A 14,665-nucleotide genomic window follows, 5' to 3' on the forward strand; every position below is an offset into this window, starting at 1 on the left:
AGTTTTTCAGTAGCTTGTTGTTAGTCTCCACTGTTCATTCTTTTCCCAGTTTTTCCTTCTGTGGTTGATTTCTAGTTTCATGCTGTTTTAGTCAGAAAAAATGCTTGAAATAATTTCTATCTTTAATTTGTTGAGGTTTGTTTTGTGACCTAGTATGTGATTTATCCTAGAGAATGCTCCATTCATGCTTGAAAAGAATGTGTATTCTGGGTTTGGAGGAGGTATTGTTGTACAGGCATCATGAGGTTGCAGCTGCCTGATTATTAGTAAGCCAGCACACATGCACTCTTCTTGAGTAGAGACTCAGTTTCTCTGACAATTCTGTCTTATTGGATCTCTCAGCAGAAAATAGGGCTGTCTCCTCTGTGCACAAACACAGTACTGGGATGCCCAACCCTGCTCACTCCCACACATCTGCCCAAATGGGCCTTCTTGGCCTAACAAATCCTCCCAGGAACAGTCTTCCTGACTTGATTGATGCCTTTTTTCCATCCTCCTTGGTTACATGGAGATCTTTCTTGCAGCTTTGATGGTATAGGAATTATGTCAGTTTCTAGTTAATTTCCCATCATAATTGTTCTGTATGTAGATTTTGTGTGTGTATATTTGTGGGGAAGATGAGCTCCATGTCCTCCTGCTCCATCATGATCCCTTCCCCTCAAGTCTTAATTTGTTTATCTTTTCATTTACAATTCACCATCGCATGTACCATCACAGGACTTCCCTGGTGGCTCAGAGGTTAAAGCGTCTGCCTACAATGCAGGAGACCCAGGTTCGATCCCTGGGTTGGGAAGATCCCCTGGAGAAGGAAATGGCAACCCACTCCAGTATTCTTGCCTGGAGAATTCCATGGTCGGAGGAGCCTGGTAGGATCTAGTCCACGGGCTCACAAAGAGTCGGACACGACCGAGCAACTTCACTTCACTTCATCACATGTAAAATAACATCACCCAAAACTCTAGGAAAGTAGGAAATTAAGTTTTGTTGTATGTACTTATAATGTATATACCAGTAATATATATCTGAATATGCTTAGTTCAGGTTGTAGATAGGATAAAGTGGTATTTAAGAGGGGATATATATCAAACCACAATCAAATTACCATATTTTATTGAATCTAAAATGCCACTAATTATATTACTATCTTGTTTACCACCAAGAAAGAACTAATTGAAGAAACTATCATTTATAAAATAACCCAATTTCAGAAATATTAACTTGAGGGGAAAACGTCATCTTGAAAATTGACAAAGTATAGTAGTAATAATTAGAATAGTTTATACTACTCTTTTCTACTAAATAATTGATTCACTACTACTAATGTCTCTGTATTTATACCATGTTCATTGGTAAATATATGTGAAGGACACAGGTGTAAATATTTACAGGTAACAGATATATATAAGAAAGTATGCAATGCATGTATATAAATTTTTTGTAGATCAAATAATAGGAGGATGCTTTTGAAAAATGAACTTAAACCATCATTTAGAGTAGAGTTTGTTGCCTTGCTGACTATAAATTACATGTATCATTCAAAAACTCACTCTGATTCTCTGTGTCCTTTTACCTCTAGTACCTCCACATATTAGTCTTTAGCTCAACCTAACTTCTCTTGAAGCAATCAGATGCTGGAGTAATTCCAAGGCTCACATCTGTTGTCCACGCCACACAAAGGGAGTCAGTCATCCTAACTTTGTTAGCTGGAGGCCCAGGGTTCACTCTGATAGACCAGTCTGAGTCACATGCAGTTCAGTGGAGTCATTAGGAGCATAGATTCCACAGCCAAACTGCTGAGTTCAGAATCCAACCCAGCTCACTATTTATAGCTCTGAGACTCAGAGTAGCACCAAGAGAGGGTTATGATAGTCCCTGCCTCTTTTGGTTGTTACAAGGATTAAATGGACCAACGCAGTGCTTAGAACAGTGCCTGGTACGTAGAATATACTATGAAAATGGCGTTGATGATGCTGGTGGTGATGGTGGTATCATTCATTCCTGAAACAAGCACTGTGGCTGGAGGGAGACTGTACTGAATGGCTTAGCCTAGTTCAGAAGTCATCTCCCAAATGAGAGGCAACATTTGCTTCTCTGGAATCACATGGATCGCCAAATAGGGGCTTTGAGAAGGAAAATTAGGCAACTGAGGCACAAAAAGAAGGTAGGAGTGACCAACGAATGCCTACTACCCAAGTCATGGTTTAAATATACAGGGCTATTTGGTAAGCCATGTTCTGAAACGAAGACCTTCTGCTCGAGGTAAATAATCATCCTTTGCCTTCTGTCTTTGACAGATACCTATTTTCATGTACCAAGTTTCCATGTTGTGTAAAGTATACACTTAAAAAATGATACTTGGACTCCCCTTTTCCTCACATATTTCCAACCATTCTACCACTCAGTCAGAACTTGTTGACAGCCTACTGTGTGCCAGGCTTAGCAGTGAGTGAACTGTGCATGGTTTCTGGCCTTGTGGAATCTGCAGCCTTATAGAATGTTCTTCAGTCAGTCAGTCAGTTCAGTCGCTCAGTCGTGTCCGACTCTTTGCGACCCCATGACTCACAGCACGCCAGGCCTCCCTGTCCATCACCAGCTCCCGGAGTTCACTCAAACTCACATCCATCGAGTCGGAGATGCCATCCAGCCATCTCATTCTCTGTCGTCCCCTTCTCCTCCCGCCCCCAATCCCTCCCAGCATCAGAGTCTTTTCCAGTGAGTCAACTCTTCGCATGAGGTGGCCAAAGTATTGGAGTTTCAGCTTTAGCATCAGTCCTTCCAATGAACACCCAGGATTGATCTCCTTTAGAATGGACTGGTTGGATCTCCTTGCAGTCCAAGGGACTCTCAAGAGTCTTCTCCAGCACCACAGTTCAAAAGCATCAATTCTTCGGCGATCAGCTTTCTTCACAGTCCAGCTCTCACATCCATACATGACCACGGGAAAAACCATAGCCTTGACTAGACAGACCTTTGTTGACAAAGTAATGTCGTTCTTAGCAAGCATTAATCTTCCTTTAGCTAGATCCATATAAAAGGGCAAATAAGATACTAGAAAATCATGATGTGAATTCTTTGGTTGAGTAGATTATTTTTTACTATAGTATTATAATTAAAAATGTTCTTCTATATGTCTGTCTTCCCTATCAGACTATAAGGGACTTGAAGGCAGAGGCAGTAGCTTATTCAGTTTTTTACCTATAACACCCAAGCTGCATGGAGCATCATATATATTCAGAGCTTTTAAGTAATTGATTTAGTTCCTTCTCCAAAAAACTGTTAATAGTAAGGATGGGTGGAATGGATTCAAGTTAGGTAGGAAGAGGTAGTCCCTGCATATTTATCCAAAGATATTTCTGATTTTGCTATTTATGATAACTTAAGGTATAAATTTACCTTCCCGTTATCTATATATCAAAGCAAAATACAGCATATAATCTACCTCTGAAACGAAACCCCAATTTTAGCTGAGCCTTTTCCCCAAATTCCCTTGGAAGTAGGTATGACCATGTGGCTCAGACCTGACCAGTAGGATGTGTTAAGTATTCAGTGATACTTCCTGAGAGTTCCCCCCTTTTTTAAGTTTTATTTGTTTTTTTTTAGCTGTGCTGGATCATCGTTGTTGATGATCCTCTTGTTGCGGAGAGCGGGGACTGCTCTCTGGTTGCTGTGTGTGGGCTTCTCGTTACTGTGGCTTCTCTCACTGTGGGGCTAGGCTCTGGGATACAGCGGCTTCAGTGGCCACAGCGGGTGGCTCAGCTCTGGAGCAGATGCTCGATAGTTGCGGTGCATAGGCTTAGTTGCTTAGGGCCCGTGGGATCTTCCTGGGTCGGGGATCATACCCAGGTCTCCTGCATTGGCAGGTGGATTCTTTAACACTGAGCCACCAGGGAAGCCCCTGAGCGCCTCTTTAAAATCTTTCTCAAAGTCTTTACCAAAAAAAAAAGGGGGACAGGCAACATCCGTCATCCCTGCTGGTGGCTGGCATTTGAATGGAATGGCTGGAACGCAAACAGCCAGGTAAAGACAGTGGTGGGGAACAAGAAAGGAACCTCTGCCCAGCACGCATGGAAGCACCATGTCAGCCTGGGCAGCCTGTCTCAGCTTCTCTATGAGGAAGGAAGAAAGCAAATCCACCTGTTCAAACCCTTGTTATTTGTTTTGGGGGGTTGTTTGCCTTTTGTTAAAGGTGGCCAAATGTAATCCTGTGTGAAACTCACACCCATGTTTCTAACTGTATGGGATAGCCAGGAACCAAATAATCAACCTACATAACTATTTTTCAAGGATCACTTACTTATGAGCTCTATGACATTTTTGGAAACACGTTTTATCTATTATTAAATGAAAATATTTAGCTTCTATGATTTTGTGTATCCTTATGTGCAAATTCCATTTCTTGGAAACACGTTTTATCTATTATTAAATGAAAATATTTAGCTTCTATGATTTTGTGTATCCTTATGTGCAAATTCCATTTCTTGGAGAATCTATTACTAAGAGTTGTTAATTCAAAAAGAATGAGGAGAAAAGAAGGCACTTCTTCCCTGCAGAAGTCAACGTGGCTGCCGGGCGCCTGCCCTCTCCATGCGCTTTCTGTGGCTACTCTGGGTGTGGGAAGCAGGAAGGGAGACAGAAACAACGGTAGGTGAGGGGTGCTCCAGAGTTACTCCTTGCTATTCGGGAATCATGGTAACTAGCTTTTCAAAAACTCACAGCCCTTTTCTCAGGACTTTTATATAATGAGCTTCACTTGGGTTCTAAACCCTGTGACAAAACCAGGGCCAGTGTTACCCTCATTGTGAGGTTGAGGGGTTCAGGGAGGTGCTAGGACTCTGCCAGCCAGTGGCTTTGCGGGGAGGGGGCTGTGTATCACTTGGGCATGCTGCTGTTTCCTGCACACTCACGGCTCTGAACCATTAGAGTCAAAGCACTCGTTTTTAAGGTAAAGGTGAAATAACTTAAAGGCGTGCTCCTCCTCAGTCTGATTTAACAAAGGCTCCCAGGGGACCATCAGAGATTGGGCAATCAATATCCATCCTACGTTTCCTTTTCTGGATTTCAGATTTCGCTAGTAGACTTCAGTGAAAGAATTAACGGAGTGGTGGGTTAAGGCACCAACAGGAGGGCCTTATTGATATTTCAGTCTCTTCCCAGAATGTGCTTCTGAATGACGTAGGCCCTGCTTGCTGGCTGGTGGATCCCCTGGCTAATCAAACCTGCCAGCACACTTCAGCTGGCACCAAGCAAACATATGGTGTCAGGGTCAATATTTGCCTTCATTTGATGTGTACAACACTGCATCTGTTTATTTATTTAGCGGGCAATTAGGCTTCACAGAGCAAAATCCCCTTGTTCTCTATTTGGGTTACTGGATGTCAGAGCCTTGGCAAATAGCTTTCAGACAAGACCATCTAGCGCTTAGTGTGCAGTATTTGTCTACCATTGCTATTCCTATGAGGAATAAAGAGTATATAAACATATACACAAATTATATATTGAGAATTATATATATAGAAGAATACATTATTAGTAATAAGTAAATATTAACATATATTTTATATATTATTTGTATCTTTATATTTAATATATACATTTAGATAGAGAAATATTTACATATGCAATATAAACATATATTATTTGAGAAACATAATGTTCTTTTTAATTTAGGCATATATCATGTCAATGTGTTATATGTGGTTTTGGTACCTTGAGAGGCTTTTGCAAATAGGAAAGATTATTTAGGAACTTCATTTTTTAATAAGTTTTATGTTAATATTAAATATGGAAAGTCTAGGCCTTTTTTGAGGTTTTAGTTCACTTACAAATATTATCATTTGGTTTTTACAGCTGACAAATTTTAACATGACTTTTAAGGAAGGCTTGATTAATATATTAAATTAATGTATAAGCTGAATTAATTTAAAAATACACCCTCAAACATTTTAAGCTGTATTTATACATTTTATTTCCATGTTAAGTATCTCAACTATCTAACAAACAAGTCAACTATTTTAAGAATGTAAATTACTCTTATACATGGCTATTAAGCATAGTTTTTAATGTTTTAAGATTTCTAATCCTATTTTTAAACTTACTAACATATCCTTATATTTTTCCAACTTAAAGTCACAAGTCACAAATTAATAATTCAACTACAAATTTATATTGGAAGCAAGGTTACTTGTTTACTCTAATAGGCTCAGTTCCCTTAAATAATTATAGCAAGTACTTCAAGTAACAAATATGCACAAGTCCCTTAAGACAAGAATTACTGATATCCTAACTTTGTCTCTATATTTAATTCTGAATCTTCCTGAGAGTAAAAAATGCTTTATAACTAAGGAAACAGTGTCATTGCAAATAAATGGTGGGCTACTGTCTCAACATGCTAACATTTCTTCAAGATCACAGATATTACCTGGAATATGAGGTTAGGGGTTAGAAATATGTTGCACCATCTTCCTCCCAGCCCCGACAATCATGCTGAGCCCCTTCTCAGAGTCACTTTGTCAATACCAAGTGACTGGGTTTAAGACTCTCCTGACCCTACAGGGTAGTGGGCTCTAAACAATGGATGTGCTCAAATCTATTCTCCTCTTCTGCGGTCCACACCCCTGCATTTGAGGCAGTAACTTGGAAGATGTCTCCTCTCTCTACCTCCATTTATAATCTAGCTAATCACCAGGTTATTCCATTTCTGTTCAGTTCAGTTCAGTTCAGTTGCTCAGTCGTGTCCGACTCTCCGCGACCCCATGAATCACAGCTCGCCAGGCCTCCCTGTCCATCACCAACTCCCGGAGCTCACTCAAACTCATGTCCACAGAGTCGGTGATGCAATCTCTCTCAAATCTGCCCCTTTTCTCCGTCTCCTGGTGCCTGAGTCCAGGCTTCATTATTCCTGCCTCCAGTTACTCAGCAGCCCCCCAGCAGTCTCACCCATCCAGGGGCTCTATACGAGCCCCCACCTTTCATCATGTTAATAACGACTATCCACCATCACCACCATTTAAAATGCCTTCTGCATACCTGGCAACAAGCTCAGTGTCCTACCTATGTTTTCACATTGGCTTTCATCAGACCCCCTGCATAAGACAAATTATTCGCCTCTTTTTAAAATGAGTATCAGTTCAGTTCATTCACTCACTCGTGTCCGACTCTTTGCGACCCCATGAATCACAGCACACCAGGCCTCCCTGTACATCACCAACTCCCGGAGTTCCCTCAAACTCATGCCCATCGAGTCGGTGATGCCATCCAGCCATCTCATTCTCTGTCGTCCCCTTCTCCTCCTGCCCCCAATCCCTCCCAGCATCAGACTCTTTTCCAGTGAGTCAACTCTTCGCATGAGGTGACCGAAGTATTGGAGCTTCAGCTTTAGCATCAGTGCTTCTAATGAACACCCAGGATTGATCTCCTTTAGAATGGACTGTTTGCATCTCCTTGCAGTCCAAGGGACTCTCAAGAGTCTTCTCCAACACCACAGTTCAAAAGCATCAATTCTTCGGCGATCAGCTTTCTTCACAGTCCAACTCTCACATCCATACATGACCACTGGAAGAACCATAGCCTTGACTAGACGGACCTTGGTTGGCAAAGTAATGTCTCTGCTTTTTAATATGCTATCTAGGTTGGTCATAAATTTCCTTCCAAGGAGTAAGCATCTTTTAATTTCTTGGCTGCAGTCAGCATCCACAGTGATTTTGGAGTCAAAAAAATAAAGTCTGACACTGTTTCCACTGTTTCCCCATCTATTTCCCATGAAGTAATGGGACCAGATGCCATGATCTTTGTTTCCTGAATGTTGAGCTTCAAGCCAACCTTTTCGCTCTCTTCTTTCACTTTCATCAAGAGGCATTTTAGTTCCTCTTCACTTTCTGCCATAAGGATAGTGTCATCTGCATATCTGAGATTATTGATATTTCTCCCAGCAATCTTGATTCCAGCTTGTGCTTCTTCCAGCCCAGCGTTCCTCATGATGTACTCTGCATATAAGTGAAATAAGCAGGGTGACAATATACAATCTTGACGTACCCCTTTTCCTGTTTGGAACCAGTCTGTTGTTCCATGTCCAGTTCTAACTGTTGCTTCCTGACCGGCACACAGGTTTCTCAAGAGGCAGGTCATGTGGTCTGGGATTCCCATCTCTTTCAGAATTTTCCAGTTTGTTGTGATCCACAGAGTCAAATGCTTTGGCATAGTCAATGAAACACAATAGATGTTTTTCTGGAACTCTCTTGCTTTTTGCATGATCCAGAGGATGTTGGCAATTTGATCTCTGGTGCCTCTGCCTTTTCTAAAACCAGCTTGAACATCTGGAAGTTCACGATTCACATATTGCTGAAGCCTAGCTTGGAGAATTTTGAGCATGACTTTATTAGCGTGTGAGATGAGTGCAATTGTGTGGTAGTTTCAGCATTCTTTGGCATTGCCTTTCTTTGGGATTGGAATGAATACTGACCTTTTCCAGTCCTGTGGCCACTGCTGAGTTTTCCAAATTTGCTGGCATATTGAGTGCAGCACTTTCACAGCATCATCTTTCAGGATTTGAAATAGCTCAACTGGAATTCCATCACCTCCACTAGCTTTGTTCGTAGTGATGCTTTCTAAGGCCCACTTGACTTCACATTCCAAGATGTCTGGCTCTAGGTCAGTGATCACACCATCGTGATTATCTTGGTCGTGAAGATCTTTTTGTACAGTTCTTCTGTGTATTCCTGCCACCTCTTCTTAATATCTTCTGCTTCTGTTAGGTCCATACCATTTCTGTTCTTTATCGAGCCCATCTTTGCATGAAATGTTCCCTTGATATCTCTAATTTTCTTGAAGAGATATCTAGTCTTTCCCATTCTGTTGTTTTCCTCTATTTCTTTGCATTGATCGCTGAGAAAGGCTTTCTTATCTCTCCTTGCTATTCTTTTGGAACTCTGCATTCAGATGCTTATATCTTTCCTTTTCTCCTTTGCTTTTCGCTTCTCTTCTTTTCACAGCTATTTGTAAGGCCTCCTCAGACAGCCATTTTGCTTTTTTGCATTTCTTTTCCATGGGGATGGTCTTGGTCCCTGTCTCCTGTACAATGTCACAAACCTCCGTCCAGAGTTCATCAGGCACTCTATCTATCAGATCTAGTCCCTTAAATCTATTTCTCACTTCCACTGTATAATCATAAGGGATTTGATTTAGGTCATATCTGAATGGTCTAGTTGTTTTCCCTACTTTCTTCAATTTAAGTCTGAATTTGGCAATAAGGAGTTCATGATCTGAGCCACAGTCAGCTCCTGGTCTTGTTTTTGCTAACTGTATACAGCTTCTCCATCTTTGGCTGCAAAGAATATAATCAATCTGATTTCGGTGTTGACCAGCTGGTGATGTCCATGTGTAGAGTCTTTTGTGTTGTTGGAAGAGGGTGTTTGCTATGATCAGTGCGTTCTCTTGGCAAAACTCTATTAGCCTTTGCCCTGCTTCATTCCGTGCTCCAAGACCAAATTTGCCTGTTACTCCAGGTGTTTCTTGACTTCCTACTTTTGCATTCCAGTCCCCTATAATAAAAAGGACATCTTTTTTGGGTGTTAGTTCTAAAAGGTCTTGTAGGTCTTCATAGAACCATTCAACTTCGGCTTCTTCAGCGTTACTGGTTGGGGCATAGGCTTGGATTACTGTAATATTGAATGGTTTTCCTTGTAAACGAACAGAGATCATTCTGTCGTTTTTGAGATTGCATCCAAGTACAGCATTTCGGACTCTTGTTGATCATGATGGCTACTCCATTTCTTCTAAGGGATTCCTGCCCACAGTAGTAGATATAATGGTCATCTGAGTTAAATTCACCCATTCCAGTCCATTTTAGTTCACTGATTCCTAGAATGTCTACGTTCACTCTTGCCATCTCCTGTTTGACCACTTCCAATTTGCCTTGATTCATGGACCGTGCTCCGTGACCGACCACACGCAGAAGCGTGGCCGAGAAAAGCTACCCCACGTGCGAGGCCAGGGCCAGCAGCCGAGAGGAGCTACCCCACATACAAGTGGCAGTGGCTGTGCGGGTGCCAGAGGGCCGAGAGGAGCTACTCCATGTCCAAGTTCAGGAGGGGTGGCTGTGAGGAGATACCCCTCGTCCAAGGTAAGGTGCAGTGGCTGCACTTTGCTGGAGCAGCCATGAAGAGTTACCCCACGACCAAGGTAAGAGAAACCCAAATAAGACGATAGTTATTGCAAGAAGGCGTCAGAGGGCAGACACACTGAAATCATAATCACAGAAAACTAGTCGATCTGATCACACAGACCACAGCCTTGTCTAACCCAATGAGACTAAGCCATGCCGTGTGGGGCCACCCAAGACGGGTGGGTCATGGTGGAGAGGTCTGACAGAATGTGGTCCACTGGAGAAGGGAATGGCAGACCACTTCAGTATACTTGCCTTGAGAACCCCATGAACACTGTGAAAAGGCAAAATGATAGGATACTGAATGAGGAATTCCCTAGGTCGGTAGGTGCCCAGTGTGCTACTGGAGATCAGTGGAGAAATAACTCCAGAAAGAATGAAGGGATGGGGCCAAAGCAAAAACAATACCCAGCTGTGGGTGTGACTGGTGATAAAATGAGTATATCAGTGCTCAAAAAGTTTAAGTAACTTTTTTTAAACCCTAGAGCTAGTGCCGAGATAAATCAAGATTCAAACTCAATGCTTAGCATTTCCCCAAACAAATCTTATCTCCCTTTTCTACCCGTAACACTCATACCATTTTCCAAAACTATATTCATTGATCTCTTCCTTTGAAAGGACTGCCCTACTCCTGACGCCCATCTATTTTAGGTTATCTCTGCCTCAATCTTTCATAGCACTTATATACATTCCTTTGTCACTAAGCTCTAAGCACACTTTGCTATAAATGACTCACTCATATTTCTTTACCTTTCCAGCACCAAGAAAAATGCCTGCCATGCTGACATGTAAATATGAGTGGGGATGGGGTGGGGAGAAACAGCAAACAGCCCTTGCTGTGACTCAAGCACAGGTTTTATTTAGAGAGCAGAAGATTCCATCACTTACCAGTCCAGTGACCTTGGACAAATCATCTAACCTCTCTAATCTTAACTTAATGATCAAACAAAAATAATAATTCCTCTTGTTGTGAGAATAAAATTAAAACATATAAATAAGAGGCATGTTGCTTAACCCATTAAATAGCAAATAGCTTGCATTTACCACAGGACCATTATGATCATATTGTTATGGTTACTGACTATCAGGGAAGTCATTTCTGAATAGATGATGTGAAGGAGGTGTATAAAAGTGGAGGATGTTGCAGGCCATCTTGGCCTCTCTGGGGACCAGCAGTAGATCTGTGATTTCAGCATCTGCTGTACCTCTAGAGGCAGCTCCTTTTGAACCCAGTCAGAGGATACCGAAACTCTCTTTTCCATGGTTTACTCTAATTGAAATCCACAGACATTTACTGAGCTGCCATTGTGCATCAAATACACAGCCTTGTAGAAGACACTCTAATTAGAACACCTTGTGCCCTCCAGGAGTCGGTTCTGCTGCTGACACGAAAGAGGCTAATGCACACCAGTGTGGACCCAGTGAGGACCGTCGCTGGCCTGGCCCCAGTGGTGCTGGGAGAATACAAAGGGGTAAAGAGAGACACGGTCAGATGAGTCACTCATCAGCCTGGAGCAGGTATGGATTGTGGAAAGCCCAAAGCAGCTACAATATGAAATACTGAAATTGTAGGCCAAGCGAGAGAGTTCTCAACGTAAACTTCCCATGCTTGGGTGCCACAGATTCATATACCTAAATCAAAGCCCTCAGACATACCCAGACTCAGACCTTCTGTATGTGACTTTGTGTAGAGCCAAATAGTGTTGTGACAGACTTGAATCTCTGTTCCACTTTACCCTCTTCTAAACATTTTTTGGTAGATTATTTCATTGGATTCTCATAACCAAATGTGGCACTTTCTCCTACCATTAAAAAAAACCTAGTTAATATTCGGTTTTTGCCTGTGTTGTGTGATTTAACAGTCCTGCTGCTGCTGCTGCTAAGTCACTTCAGTCGTGTCCAACTCTGTGTGACCCCATAGACGGAAGCCCACCAGGCTCCCCCATCCCTAGGATTCTCCAGGCAAGAACACTGGAGTGGGTTGCCAGTTCCTTCTCCAATGTGTGAAAGTGAAAAGTGAAAGTGAAGTCGCTCAGTCGTGTTCGACTCTGCGACCCCACGGACTGCAGCCTACCAGGCTCCTCCATCCATGGGATTTTCTAGGCAATAGTACTGGAGTGGCTTGCCATGACATCAGTTCCAAAAGCTCTCCATCTCCCAGAAATTTTACCACCACTAGTACATTTCTTTGGGTCAAAGTGGACTCCAGGAAGGTCACATATTAAGTTGCTGTCTTGTATATTTTGCCGATTTAGTCAATTATCTTAGTAAATAAATGAGAGCACAAAATAAGCAAATACTCCTTGAGCACCTACTGGGTGACAGATAAGCTCGAGGGTGGGGCACAGTAAAGAATGGGGTGCAATCCCTCCCCCGCACCCTCTCACAGCTTCATGCTTAGAGACTTTTGAAGACTGCAGCGCTCCTGAGGGGCGCCTCGTGGTCCAGAGTTCTGGGTAATCCAGGATAGCAGGAGGGCTCAGAGCAGAAAGGTAAGAGGAAGCGCTTAAAGTAAATTTGAGCTGTCTCACAATTTGATCCAGGTTGTTTCCTGACCTTCTTCAGTCTGTTCTGTCTCTGTGTCCTGAGTCATCTGCCTTGTACCAACCCACAGTTCAGTTCCGGAGAAGGCGATGGCAAGCCACTCCAGTCCTCTTGCCTGGAAAATGCCATGGACGGAGGAGCCTGGTAGGCCGCAGTCCATGGGGTCGCTAAGGGTCGGACACGACTGAGCGACTTCACTTTCACTTTTCACTTTCACACATTGGAGAAGGAAATGGCAACCCACTCCAGTGTTCTTGCCTGGAGAATCCCAGGGACGGGGGAGCCTGGTGGGCTTCCGTCTATGGGGTCACCCAGAGTCAGACCCGACTGAAGTGACTTAGCAACAAAGCAAGCAACAGTTCAGTTCAGTCCGACTCTTTGGCGACCCCATGGGATGCAGCATACCAGGCTTCCCTGTCCTTCACCAACTCCCAAAGTTTACTCAAATTCATGTCCATCGAGTCGGTGATGCCATCCAACCATCTCATCCTCTGTCGTCCCCTTCTCCTCCTGCCTTCAATCTTTCCCAGCATTAGGGTCTTTTCCAGTGAGTCAGCTCTTCGCATCAAGTGGCCTAAATATTGGAGTTTCAGCTTCAACATCAGTCCTTCCAATGAACACCCAGGACTGATTTCCTTTAGGGTGGACTGGTTGGATCTCCTTGCAGTCCAAGGGACTCTCAAGAGTCTTCTCCAACAGCACAGTTCAAAAGCATCAATTCTTTGGCACTCAGCTTTCTTTAGAGTCCAAGTCTCACATCCATACATGACTACTGGAAAAACCATAGCTTTGATTAGACCAACCTTTGAGAGCAAAGTAATGTCTCTGCTTTTTAATATGCTGTCTAGGTGGGTCATAGCTTTTCTTCCAAGGAGCAAGTGACTTTTAATTTCATGGCTGAAGTCACCATCTGCAGTGATTTTGGAGCCCAGAAAAATAAAGTCTGACACTGTACCACCCTACTCTTGGGTATTTGTGTAGTGGCCTGTGACTTTGCATCCTGAGTGCTTTGATAGTACCCACTCCTTTCAGGTCACTGCCCTCATATCAGACCCTCATTTTCTTATGTCTGGACTTGTCTTCACAGCCAGTTACTCATCTCCCTGTCTCCAGCCCTGTGACTGTCCATCACTGTCTACACCACAGCCGGAGCATCCTTCTGAAGCACTACATCTGATCTTTATCACTTTCCAGTCCCCAGGTAAAATCCTGCCAGGGGTTCCCGTGGCAGATACAAGCTCCCCTGCACATACCCAATTCTCACCCTGCATTCTTTTTCCCACAAACACTCACTCACCTGGTTCCAGCCAAAATGAACCATAGCCCAAGGAAGATGTGTATATTTTTATTTCTAATGGGCCCCTCCAGGTTTCTTTCCCCAAAGTTGTAGCAGTTATTTCTCCCCATCTTCACTAGCCTTTTAAAACTCTGCCAACCTGATTGAGAAACCAATATCTTGTTGTTTAAGTCAGTGTTTTCCTCTGACCGCCAGTGTAGCTGGACGTATTTTTATAGGTTTATTGAGGATTAGTATTTCCTCCTGTTAAATTGTCTTTCCATAATCCTTGCTCAGCTTTCTGTGTTTTTCCTTTTCTCATTAATTTGTAGAAGCTCCCTGGGATACTAACTTTTTTATTTTCTAGTAAGCATAATGTGTGCTAAGCCATCTCAGTCATATCTAACTCTTTGTGACCCCATGGACTGTAGCCTGCCAGACTCCTCTGTCCATGAGATTCTCCAGGCAAGAATACTGCAGTGAGTTGCCATGCCCTCCTCCAGGGGATCTTCCTGACCCAGGGATCGAACCTGTGTCTCTTGTGTCTCCTGCATTGGCAGGTGGATTCTTTACCACTAGCACCACCTGGGAAGCCAGTAAAAATAATAGCTAACCATTATTGAATACTTTTATGTACAAGGCACTGTTTCCCCAGTCAGTTCTAGGTCTTCGATTTTGTTCATGTT

The 14,665-nt window shown here is 42.8% G+C and overlaps 1 non-coding gene across 1 annotated transcript; it reads left to right on the top strand.

Annotated features, from left to right (window-relative positions):
- The first annotated feature begins 721 nt into the window (after positions 1-721).
- On the top strand, positions 722-793 carry TRNAC-ACA (transfer RNA cysteine (anticodon ACA)). Its single transcript has one exon. It is a non-coding gene; the product is annotated as a tRNA-Cys (tRNA).
- Positions 794-14,665: the final 13,872 nt, after the last annotated feature.

This window comes from Moschus berezovskii, chromosome 9, assembly GCF_049115385.1.
Source record: "Moschus berezovskii isolate FMDL1 chromosome 9, NW_MosBer_1.0, whole genome shotgun sequence".
NCBI lineage: Eukaryota > Metazoa > Chordata > Mammalia > Artiodactyla > Moschidae > Moschus > Moschus berezovskii.